Source organism: Humulus lupulus, chromosome X (genome assembly GCF_963169125.1).
Source record: "Humulus lupulus chromosome X, drHumLupu1.1, whole genome shotgun sequence".
In the NCBI taxonomy this organism is placed as follows: Eukaryota; Viridiplantae; Streptophyta; class Magnoliopsida; order Rosales; family Cannabaceae; genus Humulus; species Humulus lupulus.
The window spans coordinates 153,422,979-153,438,473 of record NC_084802.1 but is presented as its reverse complement, the minus strand read 5'-3'; the positions used below and the strand labels follow the sequence as shown (position 1 = coordinate 153,438,473).

At 39.3% G+C, this 15,495-nt stretch overlaps 1 non-coding gene across 1 annotated transcript; it reads left to right on the top strand.

Annotated features, from left to right (window-relative positions):
• The first annotated feature begins 4,835 nt into the window (after positions 1–4,835).
• Positions 4,836–4,942, top strand: LOC133807490 (small nucleolar RNA R71). The gene has a single exon (XR_009879402.1). It is a non-coding gene; the product is annotated as a small nucleolar RNA R71 (small nucleolar RNA).
• Positions 4,943–15,495: the final 10,553 nt, after the last annotated feature.

Here is a 15,495-nt window from a genome sequence, read left to right as displayed (position 1 = left end):
CTTCCCGTATCGACCAACACCCTTTTCACCATCATATTCGCGATTTGCACAACCACAACCAGCGGATCGGAGTGTGGGAATCGCACATACTGGGCGTCGTCATCAGAGAAGGTGATTAGTTCTTCCTCTATTCAAGCCTTTTTTGGTGCATGATCCTCGACACTCATCATATCGATGTCTTGGTCGTGGCGTAGGGTTCGAGCATATCGTTCCCTCACTTTCCCACTATCTCTTGCAAGATGTGGGCCTCTGCATATGGTGAGTAGGGTACCTGCCACGGGAGCTGGCTGTAAAGGTGGAGAGCGTTGGCGTGCAGGCGCCGACTCATTGCCACCTTGAGCCTCTCGTTGAGAACCTCCCGCGGCTCGTACATATCTTCTTAAATGTCCCTGTCTTATCAGGAACTCAATTTTGTCCTTCAACTGGTTACACTCATTGGTGTCGTGCCCATAATCGTTATGGTAATGACAGAACTTTGTAGAATCTCTCTTGGATATATCCTTCCTTATTGGTGCGGGTCGTTTGTAGGGCATGCTCGAGTTGGTCGCCTGGTAAACCTCGCTCGGCTTTCAACAAGGGCAATGTAATTGGTGAATTTCGGTTCATACCGATTACCTTTGGGGCTCTTACTCTCGGAGGTCGAGGGTTCGTTGCTTGCCTGCTTTCCACCATTCTTAATATTTCCATTCTCGTTGCCTTTGCCGTTGCCATTGGGCTTAGACCCATTGGCGGCTTTGGCGGGTTCTTCCTTGGGCCCCTTGTCCTTTGTTGGCGATTTCCCTTCATTGGCAATCGTGTCCTCGAGCTTGATGTACCAATCAGCTCTATCTAAAAACTCCTGGGTACTTTTAACCCCATGCTTCCTGAGGCTACTCCAGAGGGGAGAATGGCGCCTAACCCCAGCGGTTAGGACCATCATCTTGCCTTCATCGCCCACAGTCTGGGCTCCTACTGCGGCTCGCATGAAGTGCTGAACGTAATCCTTAAAAGGCTCCCCCTCTTTCTGGCGCATCTCGACCAGTTGGTTTGCCTCGGTGGGGTGCACACGACCCGCGTAGAACTGTCCGTAAAACTCCTTCACGAAAATCTCCCAAGATACTATACTTGCAGGAGGGAACTTAAAGAACCACTCCTGGGCGGCATCAGAAAGCGCCGCTGGGAAGATCCTACAGCGAGCATCTTCAGAGACTTTATGAATGTCCATTTGTATCTCAAACTTGTTAACATGAGATACTGGGTCTCCAGACCCGTCGAAATTTGGCAAAGTTGGCATTTTGAACTTTCTGGGGGTTTCTGCCACAGCAATCCTTTGTACGAAAGGGGTGCCTCTCCTCCGGTCGTATTCGATGTGTGATGTCCGCCCCCCGACTAGCTGCTGCACAGCCTGGTTTAGAGCATCGATTTGAGCCTGAACGGCTTCCAGAATTGCTGGGGCCTCTAGTGCCAGGGGAATGTACTCATCGTGCCTTTCTCGACGGTCGTTAAGTACATCCCTCAAGTCATCGTCTCTTCATCGCTACTCTCTGGCTTCGAGCCAGCTAAAGACGTTATTTTGTCTGGGCTGCCCCCCAGCGTTATGTCCTGCTTGTCGGTCTTCTCTAGGTGAGGGGTTCCTGCCTCCACCTCTTTCTTCGTTCCACTGACTAGCATTTCCTCTGCCTGAGTCAGCCTCATTGTAGCCGTGGCCATCTCTGAACCGTGATTGGCTATGATGTGACCGACTATTTCCTCTGTTGCCTCCTTGGGCTGGTATTTCCCGAGCGTTAGGGGGAGACCTGCGTTGGTCGGTGGGTCCCCATGCATTGTCATGCCGCAGGGGGCCCCTGACTGCAGAGCCTGTTCTGAGTTCCTTCTATTGGCAGAAGGACGCTGCCCCTGCTCGGTGGATTCAGATCTTCACCCCATTGGCGTCTAGGGCTGCGGGGCTGTTGCCTGGCCCTATTCTGCCTCGCGCGCGGGGGATTGCCTCGACCAGCCTAAGACGGAGGTTGTGTCTCAGGATCCCTAGGTGGGATATCATGCTGAGGCAAAGGTGGATGCGCCGGCCTCTGAGGGCTTATTGGCTGGAGTGGACGGCTAGGATTGGGACCCCTTTGAGGTGGCCCGCTTGGGGGTTGATCAGGCTGGGAGGCTGGCGCAGCCTGATTCCTAGCTAGCTGGATGGCTGCTTCGAGGGCTGCCATGGCATCCCTCTGCCGACAGTCCATCTCCGCCTGCTGAACGCTCAGCTCCTGGCGCTGGCGCTCTATCTCCATTTGTTGTGACGCCATTATCTCGGCAGCATTCTCCTTATTGGCCCTCAGATTGGCCAACTCATCTTGCAACACCCCCAGTGTTGTCTTCAAGGTCTTAGAGTCCAACTCCTCCTCATCAAACTCTAAATGAGGTTTGTCTTTAGCCACATTTGGGGGTGGAGGCTGGGATGGTGCAGCGGCAACCTGTCCAGTCTTCTTGGTAGTTTTTTCCATTAGATCTTCTTGAGTTCACCTCTCAACGAAAGCACCAGAATGTTGACCCTCGTTTTGGTCATTGACACGGAGTCTAGAAAATGATAGAAAAATAATATAGAGCTTGAGAAAATGATCTAATGGAAAATAAAGAACACAGAGAATTATAGTGGTTCGGCCCCAGTGATTGGTAATAACCTATGTCCACTTGATACTATTATTGGTATTGAGCTCCAAAGGTGTGATCAAAGAACTAGGGTTCTTGAGTTTCACAGCCCTTAAAAGAAGAAAACAATACAAACGATGGATAATAGCAATATATTCTAAAAAAAAAAAAAGATCCTCTCCTTGAGCTATTTCTTGTGTATTTATAGGCTCAAGAAGGGTTACATGAATCAAGTAATAATATATTTCCTTAATAATCGGATCTTCAGGTCATAACGAAGAGATATTCTTGGATATCATTACAATTGTACAGATCTTTTCATAAACGAATGGAGTATACGACCAGTCTGGTCGTATATAAAACTTGAACTTCGCATGTAGAAATATTTCTGGTCGATAGGCGAGCAGTATCTCTGCCACGTGTCGAAAATTCTTGCCACGTCATCAACAGCTATTTTTTGGATAAACAGCCTTGTTAATAAAATGATCACCAATAATGCATGAAATTGTGGGACACCCAGGATCTTTATATTTAACAAGACCTTATATTGAATAATGGAACTAGCTTGTTCAATTAAAAATGCCTTTTTAGGAACATTAGTGTTTCTTTTTATCCTTTTAAAATTTAGAGTAGGTAGGAATTTGTTTAATGGCATCTAAGAAAGGGATATTGATACTAGCTTGTTTAAAACCTTCTAAGATGTCATTATATTGGCCGCCTTTTTTAATTGGAAGTAATCTTTGTGGGAATGAGGCTTTTGGAATGAAAAGATGGATTGGAGTATCCTCATTTGAAGAGTCATTGGCATTAGAACTAGAAGGTTGACTCTTTAATTTTTCTTTTTCAACCTCGGGTATGTAATCAAGTTTGATAATGTTCTTTCTGGATCTAAGAGTTGAAATTGATTTGACATCTCCTTTATGAATAGACTTTCCTATCTCATATTGACCTTTTGGATTTGGGATAGGTTGACTAGGGAATGTTCCTTTTTCTCTATTAGCTAAAGCAATGGCGAGTTGTCCTACTTGTGTCTCGAGTTTGGTAATTGATTGAGACTGATTTTGTAGGATTTGTTGAGTGGATTGCATAAATTGTTGTAAAGTATCTTCAAAGGAAGGTTTCCTTTGTTGAGGATATGGTTGATTTTGTGGGGCATGAGTTTGGTTTTGCGTGTTGTATTGGTGCCCTTGATTCATTGGAGGTTGGTTTTGTCTCCATGAAAAGTATGGATGGTTTCTCCAATTTGGATTATAAGTGGATGAAAATGGGCTATCATTTAGGGGTGCACACGGGTCAGGTTTTTGGGTTTCGGGTACATCGGGTTCGGGTTTTGCGGGTTTCGGGTGGAGGAAAGTGGTACCGAATCCGATCTAAAATTTTCGGGTTTTGGGGTGATTTCGGGTTTGGTCGGGTTGGGTTTGGTTGGGTTTTTGGTGGGATTGGTCCAAAAATGGGCTTTGGTCCGAAAATGGGCCTTGGTAAAAAAAATTCAAAAATACCATTTTTGACACTTTTTGAATTTTTTTTTTACTTTTCACATGTTTTTTTTTAACTTTGTTGTTAGTTTGGTAGTGTTGATTTTTTACAAATTGGGTATTGGTAATTTTTTTTAATTATGTTTGTGTTTGGGTTACACCCGAACCCGTGTGCCCTCAATTTCAAAATCTGAACCCGACCCGAACCATGTCGGGTTCGAATCAGATTTCACCCGAATTTGATGGGTTTTGCAAAAATTCGGGTTGGTCGGGTCGGGTTTGCGAGTTTTTCGGGTCAAATGTTCACTCCTACTATCATTTGGTTTCCCATAAGCATGAAGAGCATTCGCCTCCTCAGAAAATGCCTCTTGGTAGGAAGGACATGATTGGGCACTATGGCAAGGATTAGAACATATAGAACAAACATCTTTTCTGGGTTGCATTGGAGAATTTATAGTTTGGCTTATGGCTAAAGCTTCTACTTTTCTCGCTAACTTGTCTAAGGATGTTCTTAAGTCTAATTCATCTTTTACATCATACCTTCCTCCTCTTTTTGGTGAATTAGTTGACCTAGACCTAGGATCAAAATAATTAAATTGATATGAATTGATAGACAAGTCTTCAAGGGCGTCCCAAGCCTCTTGCCCTTGAAATTGTAAAAAATTTCTGGTATGCATAGATTGAATCATTTGACGATTAGAGGGAGTCAAACCATCATAAAAATATTTGACAAGTATCCATCTTTCAAAACCATGATGATGACATTTTAATAATAAATCTTTAAATATTTCTCAACATTCATAAAACTCTTCATTATCTTTTTGAAAAAACTCGAAGATTTCTCTCCTTAGACTATCAGTTTTCGACATAGGAAAAAATTTCAACAAGAATTTATTATAAAGTTGATCTCATGTAGTTATAGACCCTGTGGGAAGGGTATTTAACCAAGCTTTTGATTTGTCTTTTAATGAAAAATGGAATATTCTTAGTCTGACTGACTCATCAGAAAAATTTTGAAATCTAAATGTTGATAAAATTTCTAAGAAATCTTTGAAATGCATGTAAGAATCTTCTCTATCTAACCCAAAAAAAGATGACAACAATTGAATGATTGATGGTTTAAGCTCAAAATGGGTAGCAGAAGTGATAGGAAAAATAATACATGAAGGAGCATTAGATAAAATAGGTGCAAAATATTTAAGCAATGTTTTTTAGGCACAACATTTTCATCAATTGGATTTCTATTAATATTAGGAATTGGTTCCATGATGCTCAAATTTTTACTAATACTTTCAATTTCAAACAAAGATAAATGTCATTTTACCAAATGATTTTTAGAGTTACGTTCCCCATGATGCATACAATTTTCATAAACAAGGCAACAAAGATAATCTCAAGCAAACAATTTTCAGATGTGGAAGATCAGTTAAAACTGCAACCACAGAGCATACTTAGAATTTTTAGAGATTTCACAACAATATAATTGTTATGGTTTACTTGTCCCCAGGCCTATTTGATTTCACTTACTCGCACACTACTAACAACTCCCCGAGGTTAATTAGTAGAGGCAAATTGAGAATTTTGTTCAAATTTCCTTTAAGAAAAGATTGTTTATGGTGAAATGACAAGATTTAGGTTTTTCTTTCAAGTATTTTTTTTCACAATTACACAATAATATGATAAGAGAAATAAAATAGAACAAAATAGATAATGTTAACTAAAATTGAACAAGAGTTGGGATGCATAGCATGCCATCAACCATAACAAAAATAAAGTAAAAACTAGGAGACAAAATTTCCATCAACTAGAGAAAAGAAAAGAGTTTGGAGGCATAGCATGTCATCAACCATAAAGAAAATAAAGAAACAACTAGGAGGCAAAAATTTCCATCAACTAGTAAATATGCACAAAAATATAACAACAAAAATAAATAAAGCAAATTACAACAAATGTTAGGAGACACAAGTGCCGTCAACTAACAAAAATGTAGCAAAAACAAAAGTAAAATAAAAATAAATAAATAAATAAGTTAGGAGGCACAAGTGCTGTCAACTAAAAAATAAAATAAAAGCATAAGTATAAATATATATATAAGTAATTTTTTTAATGGGTGGTAGAACCATCCCAAATTTTCTTCTTATATTTTTTTTAGCTTTTTAGTTTTATATTTTCATATAATTTTTTATATAGTGCAAAAATTAAAATAACTAGTAGAAGAATTTACTAACCTTGAGAAAAAATTCGTTTCTTTTTTTGCAACTCCCCGGCAGCGACGCCAAAATCTTGATGGACTAAAAATGGGTATGTTTTAAATATGTAAATCACAAGCGCACGAGTCGTATATATAGTATAGAGTTCATGTAAGCAAGGATGTCGAACCCAAAGGAGTTGTCTAAAATAAAAAAGAAACTATTTTAAACCAAAATTAAATAAATTCTAACCTAGCTCCAATGATTGATAAGATTTAATGTCAAGAACATAAACTAAAATATTGAAAATAAAGTTATTAAGAGAAGAAAAATAAACCAATTATGATTTGTAAATAAGTTGTAAAAGAAAGATTATTAAAATGCTAGAATCCACAAAATGTAAGTTAAATAATATTTATTAGTATATTGATTCTCAAGTTTTAGTGATAGTTAAAATAAATCAAACTATCATTTTTCAAATAGATTTATAATTTTATGCACAAATTATTTCTAAAAAGATAAGATTTTTCTTCACTTTAAAAAAGAATATAATGTCAAAGTATTTAATGTGAATCAATCTAATGAAACAACAAAAAATCAAATAAAATTATTTATAAGGAAAAACATAATATTTTTGTTCTAAGCATTGGAAGTGTCCAATCCAATGACACATCTTACACAAAGAATATTATGGTTTGCAAAAATGAAGAACAAAGTGTAATATTATCTAACAATCCAAAATATAAGATATTAAAGATGAAAGACATATATGAAGAAAAAAATTCATAAACTTTGTTGCATTACAAGGGAAATCAATGTACAACAATAAATATTATCTAGTTACAAGTTGCTTCATCATGATTTTAATAACCTTATAAAAAAAATTAGAAGCATATAACTAGAATCCAAAATATATTACAACAGAAATACATACTTGGCACAAAATGGTCTTCCAAAAGGAAGAGAGAAAATGTAGAGAGAAAGTGTAGAAAAGATGATAGTAACCAAAAATTAAGCACCCCAAAAATGATCTTGAAATTACATATTTATAGCCAAAATGAGAGTACTAAAATAATCAACTTAAATTAATTAAATTGATTATATTAATTAAATGAATAATACTAGAGCAAGTATGGGTAAATTCTAGGGTGTCATGATGAATTTTGTAGTGAAATGTGTAGAAAAATTGATAAAAAATTGGCATTTGAAGGACAATGGGACAAGGAGACAATGTGGGCTCAAGAGGAAAATGGCAGATGGGTTTTGGTGGTTGTTGGCAGGTGTAGGAGCTGCTGGGCTCGGGCTTTGGTGTTGGGCCTGGCTGGGAAGGCTGGGTAGGGGGGCTGGTGACGTCGTGGGCCTGGGGGCAAGAAGCATCTGGCACGGGCCCAGGTGGGGGAGGAGGTTGCTAGAGGCGCAGGCCAGGCTGGGGTGTGTAAGGAACAAGTTTCCTAATACGTAGCGAAACAGTGATGGGTGGGCCCAGTGTACAACAAAAATTTTGTAACATATTTAAGTTACCTTTAAATATGCGGATCCATTAATATACACACATTAATCATAAACAAGAAAATAATAAATAACATACCTCTTGATGCCTATCAAGTGTACTTGCTATCTTTTCGTAAAATAAATGATCTTCCTATCCATACTGCTCCCAGGTACTCACACCAAGATCTTCCACAACGTTCTCTACACCTCAAGAAGTGTGTGGGCACTTATAGAATAAAGGATGGTATATTTCTGATTCAACTTGATGTACTCAACACATAAGATCAAGAGAATAGGCCTAAAATTGGTTCTGTATCTTTTTCAGGGAGAGATAGAAAAGTATCGTTCTTTTTCTTAGAGCGAATAAATTCTATATCTTTTATTTTCTGATAAGTCTAACTTAAATAGAAAATATTTAAATTTAAAAAATAAATATGTAACCTATTTGCAATTTATCTTTTAATTAATTAATTATTAATTCATTTTGATAATTACAACTAATTTGTAATAAATTAATTAATCACTATTATCATATAATTGCATATTTGGCCCAAAGAACAAATTTCTTCTTAAATATGTATTTTTACCAGTTTACCCTTTATATCTACTCTTGCCTTGAATAGTGTTGATAGAGCCGCTGTGGGGACCTATGGACGTACAATTCCAAGCTCCAATAAATTTGAGATTATTAATTAAACTCTTTAATTAAATAGTCTTAATTTATTAATCTCATGATTACTCCACTATAAATATGAGACTGCACTCTTGTAATTATAGACAGTTCATTTACTGAGTACTTTATAACAATAAAGCGTCCATTGATATAATCGTTACATACAAATTAACCCTCTAATAATGGTTCATAATTAACTAGGAATAAAATTACCGTTTTACCATTTTAGTTATATCTTGTTTCCTTAAGTACCATTGACTTTACTAATGAAGGTTAATTCAAAACTAAATTATGAATTTGAGCTTAATAACCTTTCAGTTCCAAAAGTCAACCCTTAAGATAACCATTATTCAATCTCTTATGAGACGGTATAGATTCCATATATGTATAATATGTCCCCAGCCATTTACATTAATGAGTTCCCAAAACAAAAGTTTCTAGCCTGATCATTCAGACAAACCCTAACGAGTGAATCAAAGAACTCATATAAGATAAACAGGAGTTCATAGTAACTTCAGGATTAAGATCTATTTGTATATGATCATTAGATGATATATTTAATAAATACTTCGAAATGATATTTAACTAAGTATTAATAAACATATCTGGCCTAGTTCTGTATATTATCTAATATATAAAGTACATCCACTAAAGTGTCCTACTACACTAGTAATCTAGATCTAGATCACATGTATTCATAATACTAGTGGACCATACTTGCAATAATTAATCTAAAGATTCCATAACTTTATTTTACTGTGAACTATTCAAGTTCATTTATCTCAAACACAATCCTCCCGTACCAATACATGGTTGAGATCACATATATGAACTTAGGAATTTTTCTGATATTTACTTAATATTACCACATAATAATATAGTCCATAAAATATATGTTTAACAAATTCAACTTATTTAATTATTTCTTAAAACAATGTCTACCACATTTGCTTTCAGGGCACAATTCCCAACAGGGTGGCGGGTGCGAGTCGGGCGTGGGTCGGCTGCTGGGGCAGGTGCAAGTTGGCTAGGCCGTGGAGGAAGCATCAGGCGTGGACCTAGGTGGGGGAGGTTTTTCCAAGGCTTTTTAATAATTTCGTTTTCCTTTCTTTTTTTCAGATTTTTTTTTTCTTTTTTTTTTAATTTTCAATACAAAAATGCATCATAATTCCTACAAAATAAACATAAACTAAATTAAATATTTTCAATAATAAAATATACAACATAAGTTCCATGAAAATACTTATTAAAACTTAGTTTACTTTGACATTTAAGCTCAATAAAATCACCTTTCTAACTTTTAATCTAGCAACCCTAATTTCAAATAATTAAACTACAACATATTTCAATAAAATACCTATAAAATATATAAAAATCTAAAATATTACAATAAGACTAATAAATTCAAAATTACTTAAAATATTAATAAATTACTTAAAAACTCAAAGACTAAGCAATAATTAGCATAAAAATTGTGGTAAAATAACTTTATTTTGTAGAGTTTTCAGTAACCTCTACATTTATGTACAATTGAGCTGCATCAAGACCTGTCGGGGTCTATCGAGGCACAGTCAGATTCTACACCTAAGTAATTCTATCGAATTCTATCGAGGCCCATCGAGTGACTAAGCATCAAGGCATGTCGAGGCATGTCAATTTTTATCGAGGTGGGTCCAAAAACTTGAAGAAAAAAAACCCAGATTTTATTATTTCCCAATCCCGATCTATCCTAAACAAAAATCAACAAAAAAAAAACCAGGCACGTGCACATATTGCATATTAAAAAGGAAATCCCTCACCTTCACCTTCTTTGGGGTTGTTTCCTCAAAGCTTGGTCCATTTGCTTGACGTTCTTCTCCTTTGCCTTCTCCGATCGTCAACTCTGACGATATCCGAGCCACAAATGCTTGGCCGTTGTAACATCCTAAAATTACCTAATAAGGCTTAGGGCCTTGATTAAGGGGCCAGGATATCAATATATGGAGTTATATGTCTATTTGATATATTTGATTTTTATTATATGAGTTATCTAATAATATAACTAATGGTGCATGTTTAGGGGTATTAAATATGCATGTGAGCCTGTTTCTTATTAGAAGGGCAACTTTCGTAATTTGGCCCGTTATGGGCATAATTGTATATATATGTGCATATATTGATATATGTGTTAGACCATATTATTATGTGAGTTTATTTGAGTTACTCGGCATGAGACGATCCTAGGGAGCAAGTTAGCGGGAAAGTCACAACGGGACCCAATACCCGACTCGGGGCGAGTCATGGGGTATTTTGAGTATTTGGCATTTAATTGGGTTATCGGGTAATGGGATTGAATAATTGGGGATATATTAGGAGTCAGTGAGTTTAGGACGGAATGCCGGTGAGTTTGACCATTTTTCCCTCGGGGACGTTTTTGGTACTCCGAGCCTCGGATTAGCTTAAGTCACTTAAGCCTTAAGGAAAAACAAAAACAGAACACACAAACACTTCTAGCAACTCACCTCTTAGAAACCGACTCTCTCCTTTCTCTCTCCCTCTTTCTGATTTTATCTCAACTCTTCTAAGGAATTCTTTGTGAATTAAAGGGATACTTGCTGGCTGAAGCTTGAGAGATTGAAGGCTTAAGCTTGGGAGTGGATTAGCTACAGTTGAGGAGACTTAAACCACAGTTGAGGTAAGCTTTGGACCTTGATTTCCATTGATTGTTAGGCTTGGTTTGGCTGTTCTTGAAGAGTTCTTGAGCTTTATAGCTCAAGATTTGATTTGGTATTTTGATAAGTTTTATAACTAGATTTTTGTTGGGTTTTGCTGCTGGGAAGATGTTTTAACTGTTGTGGTGATTGAGTTATGATTTTGGGTTGAAATTAGGATAGTTTAGGTTGGATTTGGTTGTTGAAAATTGAAGAAATCTAGGTTCGTAGGGCCAAGTCGCGACTCTGTTCTTGAGGGGCCGCGACTCAGCTAAACCTAGGGCTCTAGGAGGGCTCTGTCTGGGAGGCGCGCCGCGACCCTCTAGGGCAAGTCATGGCCCGCATCCCTCTGGCAGAGGAAGAGGACCTCGGATTAGAAAGGCACGCCACGACCCTCAAGGGCAAGTTGCAGTCTGCCTGGGCAGTTTTGGCCTTGGGGAGTTTTTAATAATGGGAACCTTTTCCTTAGGGCTCGGGATCGATTCCACTACTCGGTTTAGTGGAATTTGAGGGCCCGGAGGCTAGGACTCGATCCGAAATCCTTTATTTGCTCGTTATTGATGAAATCCTATATTATTTTTGTGAGTAAGTTATTGCTAGGGGGCTCGAAACTTGGATTGTGCTCGAGGGTCATCCTTATTTTACGCTATACTCGGACCTGAGGTAAGAAAACTGCACCCAATACGTGTTATATGTGATCAGGGCTTGGCCCGAATGTTATCAACAATTATGATTAGGGCTTGGGCCCCTAAGAATGTTTATGTTTAAGCTATTGTTTCACATGTTGATTGATCCTACTTGAATATTCTATACCTACTTAAGTGTTTCATGTTTGTTGCATGTAATGCCCTACTGCCTTAGAGCCATTACTAAGTGAGTTTAAAATGTGCAATTAACTCGCTAATCGAGGTTTTAGGAAAAAAGTGTAATTAAATCATAATCAGAGTCATAAACTTGAGAATAAACCTTTCATTGAAAAACTATAAAACGTTTAACATTTGGGATCCCAAAACATTGTTTAAAAACATTTACAGCTCAAAAACATAACCAGAGTCGACTAAACGACAAAACTTAAGTTTAGTACAAACATCCCCAAAAGGTACCCCTGGCCGTGGCAGCCAGGCAGACCAGACATGTATGTGTCGCTCGTCACGCTCACCATACTCAAGGTTGATCGACTTTCCCCTTGCCTTTACCTGCACCATAGAACACCCATGAGCCGAAGCCCAGTAAGAAAACCCTCACAAGCAGATAATACATGCATATCAAGCACTTAACATAAAATCATGCCATCATCAGGCTATACACATAAGGCCATGCCGTCCTAGGCGCTTTACCAGGCCCTGGGTTCGTAGTCTATACCGTAAGGATATCCCAAGTATCCCTTGGGGTCTCGCCCTGGCAACTTGCACTCCACGTGCTAAACGCTGCTCCCAGCCCCTTGCCGTTCTCGGCCTTCGCTGTTCCCGACCTTCGCCGTTCCTCGGCCATCGTCGTTCATTCATCTATATGAGCACATAATATAACTAGACATATACTTAAACACATATAAATTAAATCAAAGGGCCACGCCCTGCAACTCAGTCATATGGGGTCGAGCCGTGCAACAGAAGCTCTATGGGAATTGTAGTTTTCTTACCTGTGTCCCAAGCTTTTAAGGCACCGATGTCCCGAGCATAGTTCCCTAGTCCGAGCCTCGCCGTAACCCTAGTCACAACGCATTAACAATATCCACCCATCAAGTTCTTATCCATTAAATAGCTTTGGGTCATAATTCCAATCTCTGGGACCTTGGATTCTATCAATCCAGGTGATAAAATCCATCCCGAGCCTTAACTTTTGAATTCCTGAGCCTAAAACCTCTCTAGAACCCAAAAATTCACTAAGCATCACGGCCCTAGGGACTCATGTCGCGGCCCCAAGCTCAGCCCGAGGCCCTGCCTCAAATTAGCCTACACGCGCCATGGCCCTTCCTGAAGGGCGCCGCGGCGCGCCTCCAATTCCAGACACCCCAAGTTCTAAGGGGTTGCGGCTCAGCAAGAACAGCGTCGCGGCCCGACCCCTTGAGCCCAGAAAAACTCACCATTTTCACCCCCAAAAACCAATCTAATTAACCCCAAAAGCAAGCCAACAATCCAAACTAATCATCACAGAGCTTATACTATAGATTCAGCAACAAAACCTAACCAGAATTCTAGTTCAAAGCCTCATCAAACTCAAAGTTGAATCTTCATCTCTCCAACATGCAAAACTCTTAACACGCCAGTAGAAATTTCAAGCACAGTTCAAATAATTTAAAGGCTTACCCTTGCTTAATTGAGTCTCTGAGCTGATCTCCTAAGCTCCAAGCCTCAAGTTCCCCAAAATCCCAGCTCCAATTCCTTAGTTTTTGACTAGTTTCCTCCAAGATGTCACTAGGCCTCCAAGCTTCCAAGGAAAAAGATGAAAGAGGAAGATAGAATAAGTGGGTCGGTTCCTAAGTTCTGAGTGTCTCCTTAACTTTGTTTTATTTAACTTAAGTCGATAAGGTTACCTCAAGGCTCGGGGTACCAAAAACGTCCCTGAGGGCAAAATGGTGAATTTCTCCAATATTCCCTCCTAGGCATTCTAACCTCAAATATATCTCCAAATATTTATTTCCATAACCCGATATCCCCATAAAATGTCTAATACCCAAAACTCCCCTCGACTCACCCCGAGGCAGATTTTCAACCCTATTCTGACTTTCTAGCTAACCGCTCCCTAGAACTATCTCGGATCGTGCAACACAGATATATCACAAGTATATCACAATTATTACATTTATGCCCTCAACGGATTAAAACTACAATCATGCCCCTGGTAACCAGACAGGGCCCACATGCATATTTAATTCACCTAAACATTCATCACTATTCACATAAATTCATATTTTATAACAATAATTCACTTATTGCCCTCCAGGCACGCTAATCAAGGTCCTAAGCCTTATCAGCGAATTTGGGTCGTTACAACTCTCCCCCCCTTACAGAAATTTCGTCCTCGAAATTACCTGAACAACTCAGGATACCGTTCCCGCATCTCAGATTCTAGTTCCCATGTTGCCTCCTCGACCTTGTTGTTCCTCCATAGCACTTTCACAAAGGCGATGGTCTTGCTCCGCAAGACTTTGTCCTTCCGGTCGAGAATCTGAATTGGCTTCTCCCCATAAGCCAAATCCTGATCTAGCTCCAAATTCTCATAACTCAGAACATGCATCAAATCAAATACATACTTCCGAAGCATAGACACGTGAAACACATCATGAACCCTTGATAAGGCTGGAGGCATCGCCAATCTGTAAGCTACCTCTCCAACCCATTTCAGAATCTCAAAGGGGCAAACAAATCTAGGACTCAGCTTACCCCAAACACCAAACCGTTTCACTCCCCTCAAAGGTGAAACCCTAAGGAACACATGGTCACCAACCTGAAACTCCACGCTCCTGCATTTCAGATTTTAATAACTCTTCTGGCGACTCTGGGAGGCGAGCATTCGAGCTCTAATCTTCTCAACTGCCTCAATGGTCCTCTGAACCATCTCAGGACCTAAGTACCTCCTCTCACCGGTCTTATCCCAATGGATAGGTGATCTCCACTTCCTCCCGTATAGCATCTCATACGGAGCCACTCTGATAGTCGCCTGATAACTGTTGTTGTACGAGAACTCAATCAAAGGAAGATACTTACTCCAAGATCCCCCAAAATCTAGCACACAGGCTCGTAACATGTCCTCCAATATCTGAATCATCCTCTCAGTCTGACCATCTGTCTGAGGATGATAAGCGGTACTAAACCGTAACTATGTGCCCATAGCCTTCTTCAGACTCGCCCAGAACTTGGAAGTGAAGGTGGGGTCCCTGTCGGATACTATCGACCTCGGAGCCCCATGCAGTCAAACAATCTCCTTCACATATAGCTCAACATACTGCTCCACAGTATAAGTCATCCTGACTGGTAGAAAGTGGGCAGAATTGGTGTACCTATCCACAATCACCCACTCTGAATCATGTTGTCCCACGATCTTCGGCAACCCAACCACAAAGTCCATGGCAACATCTTCCCACTTTCACTCTGGAATCCCTAGAGGTTGTAGCAACCTTGATGGCCTCTGATGTTCTGCCTTGACCTGCTACAAGTTAAGCACTTGGCCACATAATCCACCATATCCCTCTTCATGCCTAACCACCAATACTGTAACGCCCTGGATAGCCAAGACCGCTACACTGTGTGTTTATAAATATGCAGCACTTGCTAATCAAGTCATTTTAATTAAAACGTAATACTAAAACCACTAATGAACTAGGGTTAAAAGGGGTTTGGTCTCAAAAGTGTACATTCTATATA